Here is a 17,275-nt window from a genome sequence, read left to right as displayed (position 1 = left end):
TTTTAAAAATTTAATTAAAACAATTTTTTAATGTTTATTTATTTTTGAGGGAGAGAGAGACAGGGCATGAGTGAGGAAGGGGCAGAGAGAGAGAGAGAGAGAGAGAGACAGACAGCAGACAGAATCTGAAGTAGGCTCCAGGCTCTGAGCTGTCAGCACAGAGCCCAATGTGGGGCTTGAACCCACAAACCTCAAGATCATGACCTGAGCTGAAGTCAGATGCTTAACTTTTTTTTTTTTTTTTTTTAATTTTGAGAGAGAGAGAGAGAGCCATGGAAAGGGACAGGGGACAGGGAGAGAGAATCCACACTCACTGCAGAGCCTGATGCGGGGCTTGATCCCAGAACTCTGGGATCACGACCTGAGCCGAAATCAAGTCAGATGCTCAGTCGACTGAACCACCCAGGCGCCCCGATCATCTTTCTTAACATTCTTTCTGATTCTTAAGAAACTCTAAATGTAAGGACAGGACAAGGAAGTACAGAGACTCCCATGCAGATTCTGTGGCGGTGTCTTTCAGGCTCCTTTATTAGAGCTGTAGAAGGTGATGACACAATTTTGTTATTACATTTAACTTCACAATTTACAACTTCTTGTGGAAAACAAAATTGCTGCCACTGTGTTGCAGTGTGACCTAGGCTGGGAAAGGAGTTGGGAAACTAAAACAGGTGATGTGGTTAGGAGGGGTTAGGAGTGTTGCTGACACCTTTATTGTTGTCATAATGCCATTTATGCAATAAGTAGAAATCAAGATTAAAAAAACATTTCCAAACACAGGTTTTCTCTTCCTTGATATGAAGTCTTGCGTTAAAACTACTTTCATGTAAAACAGACATGATTAGACCCACAAAGAGAGCCAAGAGAGAGACTGGCGGGAAAGAGACAAAACCAGCCCCAGGGAGGGGGTATTATGAAAGGAGGGTGGATTTACCTGTGGCAGCTGAACGAAGTGGAGAGAGAAGGCAGGAGAAAGGGATCTGAAGTGGAATTAAGTACAGTGTGAGTGATGGAGGCAAGAGGGAAGGAAGAGCTGGGCCCATTTCTTTGGGTGGGGCAGGGAGCGGCGGTGGGGGGGACACACAGGGGAGAGACATGGGGTCAAGCAGCAGAGCGGAGGGGGCCGTAGAGGCCACAAGATGTTTGTGACTCAGGTAACGCTGCTTGAAGGGGCCTTTACTCTTAGGTCAAGAAGTTCTGAAATGCGCTTTACAATGTGTCACACACAGTTTGGATTCATGAAAATCCGTTCAGCATTACACAGCACTGATCCAGTCCTCAGATGCACTGAGATGAGGGCAAGAGGTTCCAAACCCTAGGAGTTTGTGGTTTCAAGACGTGACCCTCTGCACTTCCCTTACTACTGAGATAGTAAGGGAAACTTAAATATGGGCTGTATAATTTGCAATGACATCTATGGAGCTAGAGTGTATTTGATAAGCAATATGATTTCACTCCTCTGTGAAATTGAAGAAACACAACAGATGAACATATGCAAAGGCGGGGAAAGAGAAGAGAGGGAAGCAAAACAGAAGAGACCCAAATACAGAGAACAAACTGAGGGTTGCTGGAGGGGTGTTGAGTAGGGGATGGACTAAATGGGGGATGGGCATTAAGGAGGGCACTTGTGAGGAGCACTAGGTGTTGTATGTAAGTGATGAATCACTAAATCCTACACCTGAAACCAATATTACTCTATATGTTAACTACCTAGAATTTAAGTAAAAACTTGAAAAAAAAAAGAGGAAAAAAATAAACTGAAATTAAAATAAATAAATAAAGACTATATATTTGATAAAAATATATTATCAACGTTGTTTCCCAAATGTGATAATAATGGGGCTCTGCTTATGTAGAAGAATCTCCTTGTCCTTAGCAGACAAGAGAGGACATATTTAGATGTCTGCAAATTCTCAGAGATTCAACCAAAAAATTATATAATATACAGATCGTATAATTATTACATGAATTATATCACATATTACAGAAAGTGTATTGAACTATATTACACATGCAAAAATTAGAGAGCGTGCATGCACAAATGTGACAATATGTTAATAGCTGGTGACTCTGGGTGAAGTTTCACTGGACCATTTCCCTGACTTTTCAGTTGAAGTTTTTCAACTGGCGGGAGGAAAGAAGTTCTAGCCCTGGGAGGGCTGGGGAACCTCTGGTCAGTCAAACCTCCCTGCGGGCCGGGCTGGAGCACCCAGAATAGCTTATCTCCACTCTCCCGGCAGTGCCTACCCGCCCCTTTCCTCCGGCCCAGCTCCTTTCCTCTGAAGCGAGGAAAAGAGCCAGCTAACTTGATTAGTGTTTAAAAACAACACACCCAGGGGGAAAGGAGAGAACAGAAGTACAGGAGACTCAAGTTTCTGGATGGGCTTGAATAAGCCACGGGGGACCTGGAGCACCTCCAGCTCTGCCCCTCCCTAAATTCGAGGGAGTCCCTTAGTTAGAGGGAAAAAGTCTGTTTAGTTTATTTTCATTCAGCAGCTTAGTAGTAACGGAAAAAAAATGTTCTTTTTCTTTGAATAGGCCCAGAAAAATCACACAAAACTGCAAGAAGGCAAAGGTCTGCTGACTTGCTCCCTCCTATCCAGCCCACCTACCAGCCACCCCAGCCCCCACTCCCCTCTGGCACAGCACACAACTGACTTTTCCAGATTTGCCACTTGGCCTTGTCACAACCTCCCCCAGGCACCCACCTCACCTCTTCCCTCCCTATCTCAAAAAAGGACATAAAGAACTGGACCTCAGGATCCCGGGAGACCTCCCCCATGCCATCAACCACCTGGCAGTGCCTGGGGCCCAGGCCACTGGGCTGGCTCTGGGACATTGCCTCCTTGTCTACACATTGCTGGGGTTCATCTCTGTTCTGCAGGCTAGGGGGCTCCGGGGTTAATGAAAGGATATCCACTCCTAGCTTTTAAAATGCCTATGGCTTAGGGGCACCTGGCTGGCTCAGTTGGTGGGGTGTGTGACTCTTGATCTTGGGGTTGTGAGCCCCGCAGTGGGCGTAGGGATTATTTAAACATTCGCTCTTAGGGGTGCCTGGGTGGCTCAGTTGGTTGAGCATCCGACTTTAGCTCAGGTCATGATTTCTCGGTTTGTGAGTTTGAGCCCCACATCAGGCTTGCTGCTATGGTCATCCTGTCAGCCCACAGCCAGCCTCAGATCCTCTGTCCCCCTCTCTCTGCCCCTCCCCCGCTTGCACTCTCTCAAAAATAAACATTTAAAAAATAAATAAGATCTTAAAGATAAAAATCAAATAAATTAATTTTTAAAAAAGCCTATGATTAAATACCCACTAACAAGTACCCTAGGCCCAAGGTTGGGGTGGCAGCAAGGAAGCTGCTGCCAGGTGCCAGGGGAGCCAACAGGAAGGAGAAAATGAGGCAGACTGCCCCACACTGGCCTTCTCTCTACTCATTCTGTCACCACATAGATACAGGGCTGAGGAATCACTCGCTTGCCTTAAAAACATGTTATTGACATCAGTAAATGAGCATTCATCCTCCCATTCACCAACAGCCAACGGAGGTCAAGCTTGAGGGAATGTCCCTGCACAGAGACATTCCTCAGAGATGATTTCTGCAAGCGGGCCCAAGTCAGTACCATGAGCTCTGCCTAGAAATAAGGGGGCCGTGTCAGCCTGTGGTGGGTCTTGTGCCCACCCCAGAAAAGCAGTTCACCCTCTGCCTAGGTTTCTTCTCAAGGCTGGTTTCATCTATTTTCCAGCTGGGTCCCTCCTAGGATGAATTTTCTTTCCTTAGCGTGCCCGTTAAGGTTAAGCCCAGAAACGGATTCACCACAGGCGTGGGGTGAGTCAGTTTCACTTGCCCCAGGAATGGAGACATGGGTGACTTATTGTATCTTTGACTCCACACCCAAGCCTGTTACTGTTACATGGGATACCGCAAACCTCAGAGGCGTACAGCCGACTGTCCACAGCTCCGTGACTGGAAAGAAAATCGGCACAGCCCAAATCTGTACTGCCGAGAAGCTGTCTCCAACACACCGCGCCCTGGGCGTATTGCAAAAGGGAGGTGGGGAGCTGGGAAACTGTGGCTTGTTTGTCATTGAGGTCTGGGACTTGGCTGGTGCACGGCAGCATGTGCCTTAGAGTGAAACCTGAGGTGTCCCCAGTGGGCCCCGATTTGACTGCAACATCTGGGTAGAGTCCCAGCACTCCGGGCATTTCCCACTATCATTTCAAGTCCTGTTTGCTTAAAGCAGAGAGATTAGGGTCACAGTCACAGAATGAGTTGGAGGGGACTCAGACCTCATGTTAGGCAGGGCGCCCCCTCCAGCCCCTCACTTAGAGCCGAGGACTGTGACACCCAGAAGGGTTGATCTTCGTCAGGAAGCACGAAGTCTGAGGTACCTCCTTGGACAGAAAAATTACCGCATAATTTTCCCTTTGGCTACACAGACATCTTTCTTTAAAAAGTCAAATCATGACCATATCCCACTGATTCATTAAAGCCAAATGAAAATTAAACGTCTTCAGGCAGCCCTGCCTTTGTTCTTTCAAATAAAACCATTTGATGACTATGAAGGAGAAGGACCGGCCACTTAGTGACTGAATTTCTGGAATTACCTGTGTTTCTCTTTGGAAGGGAACATCAGGGATGTTTCTGCAAGCCTGCCATTGGAGACAACCGCCTCCAGCCAAGCACCCCTCTTCCGAGGCCACATCGCCCATTAGTGAACTCTTTGACATGCCTCTCCAGGTTTCATCAAAATGCTCAGACGACTCTAAAAAGCCCCCAAAGAGGAATTTCTGAGGTTTTGCTAAGTCCGTTAAAACTGCAACATTATTCTGTCTTCATCCTCACCCCTCTGCCCACCCTCAGTGTATGTTTCTTAAGAGGCTGAAAGAAACAGGTTTGAGTATCTGTGCTGCTGTTACATTCCTGAAATGTCCCACATGGATCACCAAAGTGCTGAGGGGACTTTTGATTAATTGCGAAGCAGTCTCAATCCGCTCTTATTCAGCTTTCGTGAAAAAACAAAACAAAACAAAACAAAACAAAACAAAAAAAACCATGCACGAAAAGGCTTGCTTAATTTGCAAAAGCCCCTTAAGAACCAGACTCTCATAGGCGCCCGGAAGCAGCCACCCCCACCCCAGGTAGGAAAACCACCTTTGGGCATCAGTGGCCACACAAAAGCAAGGAATGCGACAGAGTCAAAGCTGTGTGTTTCCCTCCACTCCTAAAAACCCTAACACTAATGCTGCCATAGTGCCCCTCCGTTTAATTAAACACAAATCCCAACGTTGCTTTCTTAGACATTTTTCCTATGTAACTGAAGGCAAAACACATTAAATATTTGATCTAGTCTTACCATGATGAGAGCTAGCAGGCTCATAAATAATCCATTGACCTGGTTCATTTTTCTGAGCAAAAATGATCACAAAAATACATACACACAAGCGTTTGCAAAGTCTGACTCTTAGAAATTCTACCCCTCTCAAGTTCTTCAGAACCCCAGTGGAAAAAGAAATTCTTTATGCAAAAGACCCAAAAAGGAAACTGCTCCTCGGGGTTCTTTAGCTCCAGAGAGTGTTTTCACTTAGTTAAATGTACAGTTATTTTTTTTTTAAAGCAATTGATGGTTACACCTTTCAACCATGTAAAACAGCTCGTTGGCGGTTGAGTTTCCCATAAATTCTGAATGGCCTGTGAGCTGTCTGAGCGTGCATCAGCTCTGCCAGTTAAACAACCCAAGCGCAGGGAGACTCATCCCACTTAAGAGTCATTCAGAGATTTCTCTAGATGTTTGGGCATTTATGTCAACCAGAACTCACCCTGCCGAAATGCCTTTGCACAAAGCCACCTGCACACCACAGCGGTAAGTAAGGATCAAACAGAAGCCGTGGGTTCAAACTAAAGCAACTTTTCCCAACGCGCAGGACAGCACTTAGCTTAATATGGTCTTTACAGGGTCTTGCTCTGGTGCTCAGGACATCAAAAAAGCCGCCTGCGTCCGTAGACAAAGGAGCCCTCCAGGTCCCCTCGTCCGCTCGGCGCTCGCTAGTCCCGGGCGCGCCGGCTATTCCCACCCGTCCTCCCCGCAAGGGCAGCGGCAGGGCAAGGAGCCCACCGCGCGGCGCACGCCCTCGCCCTCGCCCCGGGAGGCACCGCGGGCTGACTTGCGAGTTCGCAGAGAGGAAAGGCGAACCCACCTGCCGGGAGACCGTGGGGAGGCTGGTCCGGGGCTCTCTGAGGCGGGGCAACCCTCGCGCCCTCGAGGCACCAGGGGCGCCGCTGCCTGTACTGGAGCTGGCGCCCAAGCGGCCGTATTTGTACTCTCGTTCTCTCACATGGTCTGATCTCTAGATATCCGCCGCCAAAGAGCTCTTTAAGAATTTTTGCGTCACTTTGAGCCGCAGAAACTTTACGGGTGTCCCCGGTCGTGCCTCGGCCTCCCACCTGGGGTAGGGGTGGCCGCCCGGGGGCTCGCCGAGGGTGGGGGGCTGCGCCGTACGGGGGAGGGGCAGCAGGGGGCGGGGCCCCGGGGGACGTGAGGGGGACACGCTTCCTAGGGGGACGGTGCTCTAGGAGGCGGGGAAACCCTGGGGTGGTGGGGGGCTGGCAGAAGGCCGAGCAGAGCAGAGATTCCCAACTTGCTGGCTCTAACCTTTCGGGGGAGGGGGCTGCTCCACAACCGACAGGTGTATTTCCTTCCCCACCAACTTCTCCCCGAACTGGGTTTAGGTTTCTGTTCAAAGTCACTTATTCAGAGCAATCTTTCTAGACCACGGACACCTCCCCATCACCCACGTCCCGAATCCTGCTCTGTTTTTCTTTCCTAGGACTTGCACCTGGCATTCCCGAGTTTATCTGGCTCCACTGTGGGATGTGCGCTTGGCCAGAAAGGCCCTTGTCTAATTTCTGGCTATCTCCAAGAACCCCAGCAGTGCCCAGCCTGGTGGCTCACACTAAATCCTGGCAGACAGAATGAATGAATTCTTTCTCGTTTTGCTAACCCGCCACACATCAGAGCTGTCTCAGAACAGATAGTGTGGGTGGTGATCTGCAGAAGTGGATATGCCTGTGGTGTTGCTGGGGTGGATAAATTACTACAATATCTTAATTATCTCAAGAGGTTCAACAGGAGCTTATTGTTTTGAATCATATTAATATACTCCTTTGATAACTTTTTTTTTTTTTTTTTTTAAGTTTAAAAATGAATTTCAGGGGTGATGGGTGGCTCAGTTGGTTAAGCCTCCAACTTCAGCTCTGGTCATGATCTTGCTTTGTGGGTTTGAGCCCTACATCAGGCTCTGTGCTAACAGCTCAGCCAGAGACTAGAGCCTGCTTCAGTTTCTGTGTCTCCCTCTCCCTCTGCTCCTCATCCCCCTCTCAAAAATAAATAAAACAAAAAAAATTTTTTTAAATGAATTTCATGTTATTGGCTGTATTGTCTTTTCAGCAAAATTATATTTTACATTTGAAAAGAATAGACGGAGTACTTGCTTTGGGATGTCCCTGAGGAAGAGATGAGAGGGGAGGGGAAACCACCTCCCTCCTCCCAAAGGGGGCCAGGGATGGGGCAGAGTAGAAGGAAGAAAGGAATTACAAGCTTGCAGCCCGTATGTGCATGGAGGGACTGAACCCACAAAGCAGAGCGCGCACTGAGCTGAGTGGAGCCAGTGTCAGCGGGAGCAGGCGGGGTCCCCAACCTGGGAGGAATCAGTGTGAGGCTTTGGTGCCACCTAGACGTCAGGGTGGCGATTGCAAGGGGCCGGGGCTGCTCTGGTGAGCCAGCTGGCATCCAGGGCGGCAGAGCCAGGCTGGTGATTCCTGCGCAAGATTGGGAATTTCACCTCAGGCCAAATCCCCAGGAGGCAGGGGCCCATGTGAGCACCTCCCCCTTTCAGATGAACAAGTTGATGCACCCAGGGCTCTGCTTGGCCTTCTTAAACTCATGTGTAAGCACAGTATGAACAAGGGGCTACACAAAAGTAGGGCGCCCGTCTGAAGAGGGGGAGGGGCAGAGCTAAGGAAGGAGGAGACCAAGAGTGGGACCACAGGCTGTAGGAAGCAGTGGGGGTGACTTCAGCCTTTGGCTAAGGCTCTACCCGATCTGTCCTCCACCTTGGTTCCAACGTGGCTTTTTAAGACCACTTGATAGTTTCGCGATCCTGTTGACCCCACCACTCCTGGCCTTTTTTCTAGATCCTAATACCCATTTCTGCTCAGCCACTCCAGGCCCCTCTTGGTACTGCCTTCTTTGGTGCTATACTGGCCTAGAGAGTGGGAATCCCATGGATCTGGGTTAAATCTCGGCTCTGACCCTCTACTGCCTGTGTGGGTTTGTTCCCATGCAGGGTAAGTTCCTTTACCTCAACCTTCTGGCCTTTGAGTCCCTGGTCTGTAAAATAGGGATTATGTGAGTGGTGGGCACCGCCCACTGGGGGGGTGTGAAGGGGGGAAGGATCCCTCCCACTGTGCACTTCTCCTCCCCAGGGAGACTTCCCCCATCTCCTCTCTGGCCTTGGACCACCTTGGACCACCCAGGCCTAACGTCTCTCCTCTTGCTCCCTGCCTGAGGGTGCTACCAGAAAAAGCTATTAGACTTATACAGACTGCACCCTTTCCTCGTTCCTTCACTGCCTCCCTGGCAGAGTCCATACAAAATGTCCCAGATGGTCCATCTTCTCTCTAAACACGTGCTTTCTCTTCCTCTTGTCTCTGTGGGTGCCACCAATGAAACATCACTTAGCCTCAGCTGCCCCACCTTCACCTCAACGAATCTGAATCCAGCCCCTCTCTCTTCCCTAAAGCGAACTCTTCCCTGTCCTGCTTCTCACCCTCACTGCCACAACTGCCCAGTCATCCCCAGAAGCTGACTCTCCCCTGTGAAGATCCCCCAGTTCTGGCACCCTATTCCCTCTGCCTGTGAAGCTCCACTCCACTGCCCATCCTCCTTCCACATCAGGGCGAGTGGACAGATGTCATGGTCTATTGCCAAGCCAGGGCAGCCTGTACCCTTCCCCATCGTCCATCTCCATCACACAGCACCATCCTGACCTGGGCACCTGCTCCATGCCAGGCAGAGGAAGACAGGAGCTGTGCCCTTCGGAGTCAGGCAGGAGGTCTGTGCTGAACACAGGAGGCAGCAGGGAGACTGGAATGGGAGAGGCATGAGGAAAGCGGTATTTCAGGGAAGGATCCCATGGCTCCTCCAACCTGGGCTAGAGGACCAGCGGGGCAATGGGGGTGCTGGAGGCAGACAGGTTCCTTAGCAAGTAAGGAGTGAGGCCGGGAGGCACTAGTACAGACAGGGAGGAGGTGGAAGTGAGAAATCAGGAGAACCTGTGAAGCCCAGCCACTGGTTACCCTGTTGCCAAAGCGATGGGGCTGTCAAAGACTCCGTGAACCTGGGTGAACTTGGGTGGCTGGGTGAGGAGCCCTGCCAGGCAATTGTGGTTCAGCAAGAATTTCTCTTACTTCCGCTAGCACTAGCCTAGAGATAGCGGGGGCTCCACAGAATAAACACAGCCCTCTCTCCCTCCCCACACATAAACACTGCTACCAAGAAGACCCACTTTCTGGGTGTCTCAAGGCTCAGCAAACCGTTCTCCTGTGGAGCCAGACCAGAAGAAACCCTGTAAGTCCAATCCTCTCCCTCCAGAACGCCAAGTGCCCTCTGTGTGCCCTGCTCTGTTCTGGTTAACACAGTAACGGAAGATGAGGCCCACCCCTTCTTGTGGGCCTTTCCCCAGCCTTTCTAGCCTTTATGGTGTCTGTCTGCTCCATCCCTTCCAAAGCACCCCACCCCTTGATTTTTCAGGGAGGTGACACAGTTTTGGAGACTCTGTTCATGTTCAAGCATGTGCAGAAGACAGCACCTGCAGGGCAGGATTTGCTGCTACTGTGAACCCCCAGAGGGCTGGGCAGGCATTCCCCTGCACCAGGGCCTCCTGGATCCAGATGAAACAAGGAAAGAGGATGGGAGGGGCAGCCCCATCCGGAGTGCCAGGAGGGTGACCTTGCCAGGGCTCGGGCAGGAGTGGAAGGCTGTGTCAGGCTCAGTCCTGATAAAGATGCTTTGGTCACCTTTCCTGGCCCCATTCTCTTTCATTCTTTTTGAGCCTCCTGCCTTTGCTAAACCACCCTCTTCCCCCACAGTTTACAGTGATGGTGACTACCCCATGCTCTATCTGTAATATCTTTGAAGCAGGGTTTTGATGTTTACTTCCTTCCTACAGAATTTCCTCCTCTGACTGGGGACACCCTTCGCCGGGGCCACATTCTGGAGGACAGCTGTTTTTTCGCCTTCTACCTTGGCAGAGAAGTGTCAGTCGGGAGAAGGGTGGAGTCCCAAGGGAGGGCCCCCACAGCCCTGTGTGCACCTGGGATATAGCCCTTTGACCTCTCCGACATGCCCACCTCTGAGGCTCTGAGTTCCCAAGGGAAGGGCCTTTCTACCTCTCTCCATGTCTCAGCACACAGGAGGACCCGCGAGCACAGGTACTGCCAGTGAATGACAAGGAAATGCTTTTTACTCTTGACAGACTCGGAAGTGCCATTAAAACCAGGGCCCTGGCAGCTGGCAAGGAAATCCTGACACACCCAACAACAGAGTGCCCCCCAGCTGGTGGAAAGGGTGAGGCAGATTTGTCTGGGCTGTTTGGGGAGGTTCACAAGATTTATTGTTCAACGAGAAAAAAAGCAAACCACCGAACAGGTGTTACTCAGTTTGCCGAGCAGGGGGAAGCTGATAAGTTACATTGAAATCTAAGTATATACCAGTGAAAAAGAAGAACAGGAGGAGGGGGAGAAAAGAGAGAAGGAAGGAAGAAAAAAGACAGACAGAAAGAACACAGGAAGACATTCTAGAAGCCCCAAGCCTTATCACAGAGCAGGGCAGAACCTGAAGGCTTTCTCAGGGGCGCGGCTGCACCTCACCGGGTATAGACGGTAACTTCCAGGCCAAGTTACTCAGCGCCATTGTACTTTAGTCTGTTCCCTCAGGAAGGGGGCATCTATTTGCACTAATTTACTAGCAAGGATGCGGTGAGCCAAGAAGTGAAGTTTAGGGCTTCTCTCAGGATTAGATGAAGAGGGACAGAATTGTTTTTAGAACTCCTGTCCTGTGCATCAACCCCATGAGGTCAGTCCTCTCGCCTGGAGTCCTACTGTCAGTGCCCCTTTGCCAGCTCACGATTATGAAACACTCACCCTTCCTTTGGCTTTTCTTCCCTTCCAGGAGCTTCAAGATAATGTGTGCCTCTTTGTAGTGGGAGGTTTCCCCTCAGTCTCCTCTTGGTGTGCTCATCACCCTCATCCTTGAGGTCTGTGGTCACTGTGGTTTTAATTTAAAACCAGTCAGTATTTCTTTTCTTTCTCCAACTTCAAGCCCTTTTATAACTGTTCTGGCACTTACTAGAAGAAAGACCTCATTCATAGAAAGTCACCTTCTTTTTCCACTGGCTCATGTATATCCATCTTACTGTCCCAGCAAAATGATACACTCCTAGAGGGGAGGGAACTGTTTGGACCCCAGACGGCCAGGCACAATACTGGACATGGAGAGGCTCTGTCAGAAGTAGTTATTAATAAAAGCTACCATTTATGGAACATCTATCATCTACCAGAGTCATTCTACACATTGTCTTTTGTCCTTCTCCTACTGTAGGTAATACACAGCAAAACTCTTTGGCTGCATTTTGCTATAAATGGTTTTAAAAATAAATGACAGACTCCCTCCTTTTCAAGTTGTGAGTCTGCATATTTAATACATTTTAAAAACTTTTTAATTAAATTTTTTAAAGTGTATTTATTTTGAGAGAGTGACAGAGGAGGGGGAGGGGTAGAGAGAGAGGGAGAGAGAGAATCCCAAGCAGCCTCTGCACTGTCAGCACAGAGCCCTATGCAGGGCTCAAACCCACGAACTGTGAGATCATGACCTGAGTTGAAACCAAGAGTCGGACACTTAACTGACTGAGCTGCCCAGGTGCCCTTCATACTTAATACATTTAAAAATGATTTTTCAATAAAAGTGCTATGGATACTGAGGCTCAAAGAGGCTCAGTAACTTGTCCATGGTTATACAGACTCCAAGCAGCAAAACCAGCCTGCCTGTCTGAGTCCAAAAGCCCTGCACATCCCACTGTGCTGGGCTGGTTTGAAATGAGGAAGGTACAAGCAGTGAGAAAAGCAAACTAAACTGTGTGGGTTTTCCTTCTTTTTTCGACTCCCCTTAAGTAAGTCACCTTCATGAAGTCTGGACCTTTCTGTTAAGCACTAAAATGAGGGTCACAGAGGCTTTGTTCTCCTGCTACTCGTCCCTATTGAGCAAGTTACAGGAAAGGAGACTTCAGATCTATGTATAAACTTTTAATTGAGCATTGCTGTCTGAATGTAGGGCACTTTCAATCAGCCAGCCAATCAGTATTTACCGTGAGCCAGGCTTGTGAACACTGCGGTGAGCAAGACAAAGCCCCTGCCCTTGGGGAGCTGACAGTGAGTATTGACTTTGGGGAAAACAGACAAATACATATAAATAAATAGGATAATTTCAGAAAGTGGTAAGTGCGGTGAGGAAAATAGACCCCAGTCACAGTAGAGAGGGATGGGTGTGGAAAAGGTAGAGGCAGTCAGGGGGTGGGGTGGGGGGAAGCTGGCTACCTAAGTGAGGTGCTCAGCCATGACCTGAGTCATGAGAAGCCAGCCATGCAAAGACCTGCGGGAAGAGCTTTAGGAAGAGGGAACAGCAAAGAGGCGGGAGTGAACTTGGTGTGTTGGAGGGACAAAGGAAGAAGAGAGCAGTTAGCAGGAGCAGAGCAAACAAGAAGGAAAGGGAGGAAGTTGAGACTGCGGAGGTAGGCATAGGCCATAAGACTCCTGTCACTGAACATTCCAAGTAAAACTCCAAGGATTTCTTAACTGTTTTGGACAAGTTTGGATGAGTTAACGTTTATGGTCCCCGGCCAGGTGAGATGCAGGGAGGCTAAGCTGTAAGTCAAACACATGCTGGTAGTTCCCACCATATGCCTACCCTGCCTCAGCTCCCTGTTCTGCTGAACTGCAGCTGATTTTAAAAAATAAAATAAAAATGGAGCACATGGGTGGCTCAACTGGTTAAGCATCTGACTCTTGATTTCGGTTCAGGTCATGATCTTGCACTTTGTGAGACTGAGCCCGTGTTGGGCTCTGCGTTGACAGTGCAGAACGTGTTTGAGATTCTCTCTCTGCCCTGCCCCTGCTCACATTGTTTCTCTCTCTGTCTCTCAAAACAAACAAACAAACAAACAAACAAACAAAAAAAAAATAACTTTGAAAAAACAAAAATACCGTCATGGGGCAGCCTGAGAAATGGTTCCAGAGAGTGCTCCGTCACATCAAGAGGAGTTATGGAACTAGAGGTTTTCTTTTTCTTTTTTCTTGGAACTAGAGTTGTTCTAGAGAAGTAAGCAAAGTGAAAAAGAGCAGTTAGTATTCAAACTGCACTGAGAGAGAGGAGCACAGATGGGCTCACCACCTCCACAGTCCTGTTCCCAAATAACTGCAGCTGGTAGGAATTGAACATTTGCTCCCTCCCTTTCTTCTTTTCCCTTTGTGGTAATGCGGAGAAGGCTAGGAGTTTGAAAAGGGAAACAAAAACAACTCTGGCTGGTTTATTCCTAGTTTTCAATCAAATTGTATCACAGGCCACAGGGAGGAAGAGTCAGCGTCAAGAGCAGCAACAATGGTTCAGACAAGTTGTCCTAAACATGGGAATGCTCATCTGGAATTACTTAGAGAAGTCCCACTTGACCGAGGCCTACGGCTGGAGTCAGCAGCAATGCTCACACACACCATGTGACTGAAGGAATTAGAGCACAAGTGCCCTGGCTCTGCCAGCAGCAAATTAAAATTAAGCTGCTCTTTAAGGACAAGCTGGATCAAGCAGATGGGTCCTCAACCACATCCTGAAGGCATGTCTCATTATCAGGTCTTGGCTTCTTGGAAGTGTAGGGTCAGCATGACTCTACATGTCTCCAGAGTCATCCTGGCTGGCAAAGACTTTCCAGAGGTCAGAGTATCAGTTAAAGAGTTCCCAGTCACACCTTCCTATTTCTGTGCTCAGTGGTCACCCAAACATTAGCAAGTTCCTCCAATTCAGGTCTCTGGTTAAACCTTTGGCTCATTTCCCTTTATCTCCAGCAGAGAAGACATATGCAATGCTGTTTGTTCCACCCCACTTGATCCTGATTTTATTTGGGAAATCGCTTTTATTAAATATGTTGTTATGAAGATTATTCTTTTATATATTGCAGATTTGGTTTATAATTTGTTTAGGACTTTTGCATCTATGCTTATGGGTGTGATTCACATGTAATTTTTTCTCTTACTATCCTTGACAGAGTTATGCCAATCTCATAAAATGATGCTTTATGCCATAAAATACTTCTTTACGTCTTTCCTTTTGGGCTAATCAAGATTCCCCAGAGAAGATTTCCAATCTCCTGGGCACTAGAGTTCTAGGAGTCCAAGATGACAGAGAACATTCAGAATGTAACTACTCACTTAATCCCCTTATGGTACTTTCATCCTCAGTTATGTTTCTGACTTCCAGACCATAAACCGTTTTTCTCTCTTGAGAATAAATCTTGAATGGGCTGAGAGAGCAAGGGAGGGACAGTCACCAGCTGCCCAAAGTAGGGAGGGGATCTAACAGACACACCCAACCTTCAGTAACCCTTCTTTCACTCCCAATTCCCTTAATGGTCATCTGGAACTACCATATTGGGGAATTACACAATGTAAATTCGTTTGCTTAGCACTGGCTGTCTCCACCATTGGCTCAGGATTCAACTTTTTCAGCTCTGCTAAATTGTTCAGTGCCTCTGTGGGCTTTCCAGCTTATTGTTTCTCCTCTTCTGTTGCTCCCAAGTTGTGGATTTAGGTCTTCTAAACAAATCCCTCTACTGTCACATTTAACAAAGTTAAGTGTATCTTCTAGTTTTTAAATATCTGCAGTATCTATCATGGTATCTTCCTTTTGATTTCTTGTGTATGTGTTTTAATTAGTCTTGCCAAGATCTGTTAATTTGTTTTTTTTGTTGTTGTTGTTAAGACTTAACTTACAGCTTTGTTGATCCTATCTTTAATTTCTGCACATTTTTTTAATGTTTACTTTTTGAGACAGCACAAGTTGGGGAGGGATACAGAGAGGGGGGACAGAGGACCTGAAGTGGGCTCTGTAATGACAGCAGCAAGCCCGAAGTGGGGCTCAAACCCACAAACCGTGAGATGACCTGAGCTGAAGTCGGACGCTCAAGCGACTGAGCAACCCAGGTTCCCCAATTTCTGCACACACATTTTATTTCCTTCTATTTTTAGATTTTGCAGTTCTAATTTCTTGACATAGATGCTTAGCTCAATTCTCAGTCTTTCTTCCATTCTAATAAAATTTTAATACTATAAAATTTAAGTACTATTTTAGCTGTATCTGTCATTTTGATATGCAGTATTTATCATTGTTTAGGTTAAATTTCCTTTATGATTTCTTATTGGACCTAGGAGCTAATTTCTAAACATATAGGAACCTTCTAGTTATCTCTTTAGTTTCTAACTTAACTGCTTGGAAATTTGGTGAGGTTGACTCTACTTTCCAGCGTATAGTTAATTTTTGAAAAAGTTCCATGTGTGCTCAAAAAGAATGGACAGTTATTCGATGCAGTGTTCTAAATAGATGTCCATTACACCAACCTTACTAAATGCTTAAACCTTTCACTTGAGTTTTTGGTTACTTGACCTATCAACAATTAAAATCTTCCATTATAATACTGGCTTATTTTTCCATATAGGTATGTTTTTGCTTTATATTTTTTGAGGTTATTAGGTACATACTAATTTATAATTTAGAATCTTCATATTTTTCCAGAGAATCAAGTAAACATATAATTATGTAGTGACTCTATCTCTAGTAATGCTTTTTGTTTTAAAGCCTACTTCCAGGGCCATTGTGTTGTACAACTCCAGGGAGGCTGTGAATAACATACTCTGGAATCAGTCTGGTTACTCAGAGTAGCCCTAATTTGGTAATTATTAGTATAGCCACACCAGATTTATTCTGGTTAGTATCTGCCTGATATATCTTTCCTATCCTTTCTTACATCCCAGGGTTGCTGAGGTCTCTTATAATCAGCTTATGGCTGAATTTTTTTTTTAAAACTCCAGTTTGACAGTGTCTTTTTTCTGGGACATTTAACACATTTATATATAATTATTGACACATTTAGATTTATCTCTATCTTATTTTGGACACTTTGTCCTGCATTTTTTTTTCTCTCACCATGTTGTCTCTTTATGGATTGATTATATTCTTGCTTAGAAACTATATCCTGCTTATTTTTTAGTAGTAATGTAGAAATATAGATATATTAAATAGGTATATAAGATATATAAATTTAGAGGGGCACCTGGGTGGCTCAGTCGGTTAAGCGTCCGACTTCGGCTCTGGTCATGATCTTGTGGTTGATGAGTTCGAGCCCCGCGTCAGGCTCTGACAGCTCGGAGCCTGGAGCCTGCTTCGGATTCTGTGTCTCCCTCTCTCTCTGCCCCTCCCCCGCTCATGCTTTGTCTGTCTCAAAAATAAATATAAACATTAAAAAGATATATAAATTTAGATAAACATTTTATACATCTAGATACAAATATTTTTATACGTTTTATATAACTAAAAATAGATATACAAATCTAGAAATCTAGGATGTTATTAACATATCAAAGTCTAAAGTTAATCAATATACTTCTACTTGAATGATATAAAGAATATGTTTAGTCCAATCACCTCCCTAATTACAATTATCTGCTTTCATGTATTTTAGTTTTGTCTTTCTCTGAACCCTATTAGACTTACCTACACATACTTTTTGTTTAGATGATCCACATATTTATCATATTTCAGATCTTTCATACTGGAACACTTTCCTTCTCCTTGGGCAAGTTTTTGACTGAAAATGTATTTTATTTCATCTTTGGAAGACAGTTTCATGGAGTATAGAATTCTAGGCTCACAGTTAACTTCTCATAGCACCTTGAAGAAATATTTCTCTTTCTTCTTGCTTATATAGTTGCTGATGAGAAGTTAGGTGTCAATCTAATTGTCTTTTCTTTGGAGGGAGGTAATCGGTGTTCCTGGATGCTTTTAAGATCTGTTCTAGGGTTTTGCCATGATGTGTCTAGAAATGGATTTATTTATCTTGCTTGGAACAGGAATACTAGAATATTATAAACACTTTGATTAAAACTTGAGCCTTTATCTAATGTTA

At 46.5% G+C, this 17,275-nt stretch overlaps 1 protein-coding gene and 1 long non-coding RNA gene across 2 annotated transcripts in view; one reads left to right on the top strand and one right to left on the bottom strand.

The window, feature by feature from the left end:
- Positions 1-11,535, bottom strand: part of SLC6A4 (solute carrier family 6 member 4) — a 42,281-nt gene extending 30,746 nt beyond the window's left edge. The window contains exon 1 of the mRNA XM_042915085.1: positions 11,196-11,535. The gene's annotated coding sequence lies outside the window, so the exon portion shown is untranslated. The remainder of the gene's footprint in view (positions 1-11,195) is intronic.
- Positions 9,543-10,615, top strand: LOC122206176. The gene is made up of 3 exons (XR_006196379.1): positions 9,543-9,621; positions 10,223-10,310; positions 10,529-10,615. It is a non-coding gene; the product is annotated as an uncharacterized LOC122206176 (long non-coding RNA).
- Positions 11,536-17,275: the final 5,740 nt, after the last annotated feature.

Source organism: Panthera leo, chromosome E1, assembly GCF_018350215.1.
Source record: "Panthera leo isolate Ple1 chromosome E1, P.leo_Ple1_pat1.1, whole genome shotgun sequence".
In the NCBI taxonomy this organism is placed as follows: domain Eukaryota; kingdom Metazoa; phylum Chordata; class Mammalia; order Carnivora; family Felidae; genus Panthera; species Panthera leo.
Note: the sequence above shows the minus strand (reverse complement) of the source record. Positions and strands in the feature narration are given on the sequence as shown.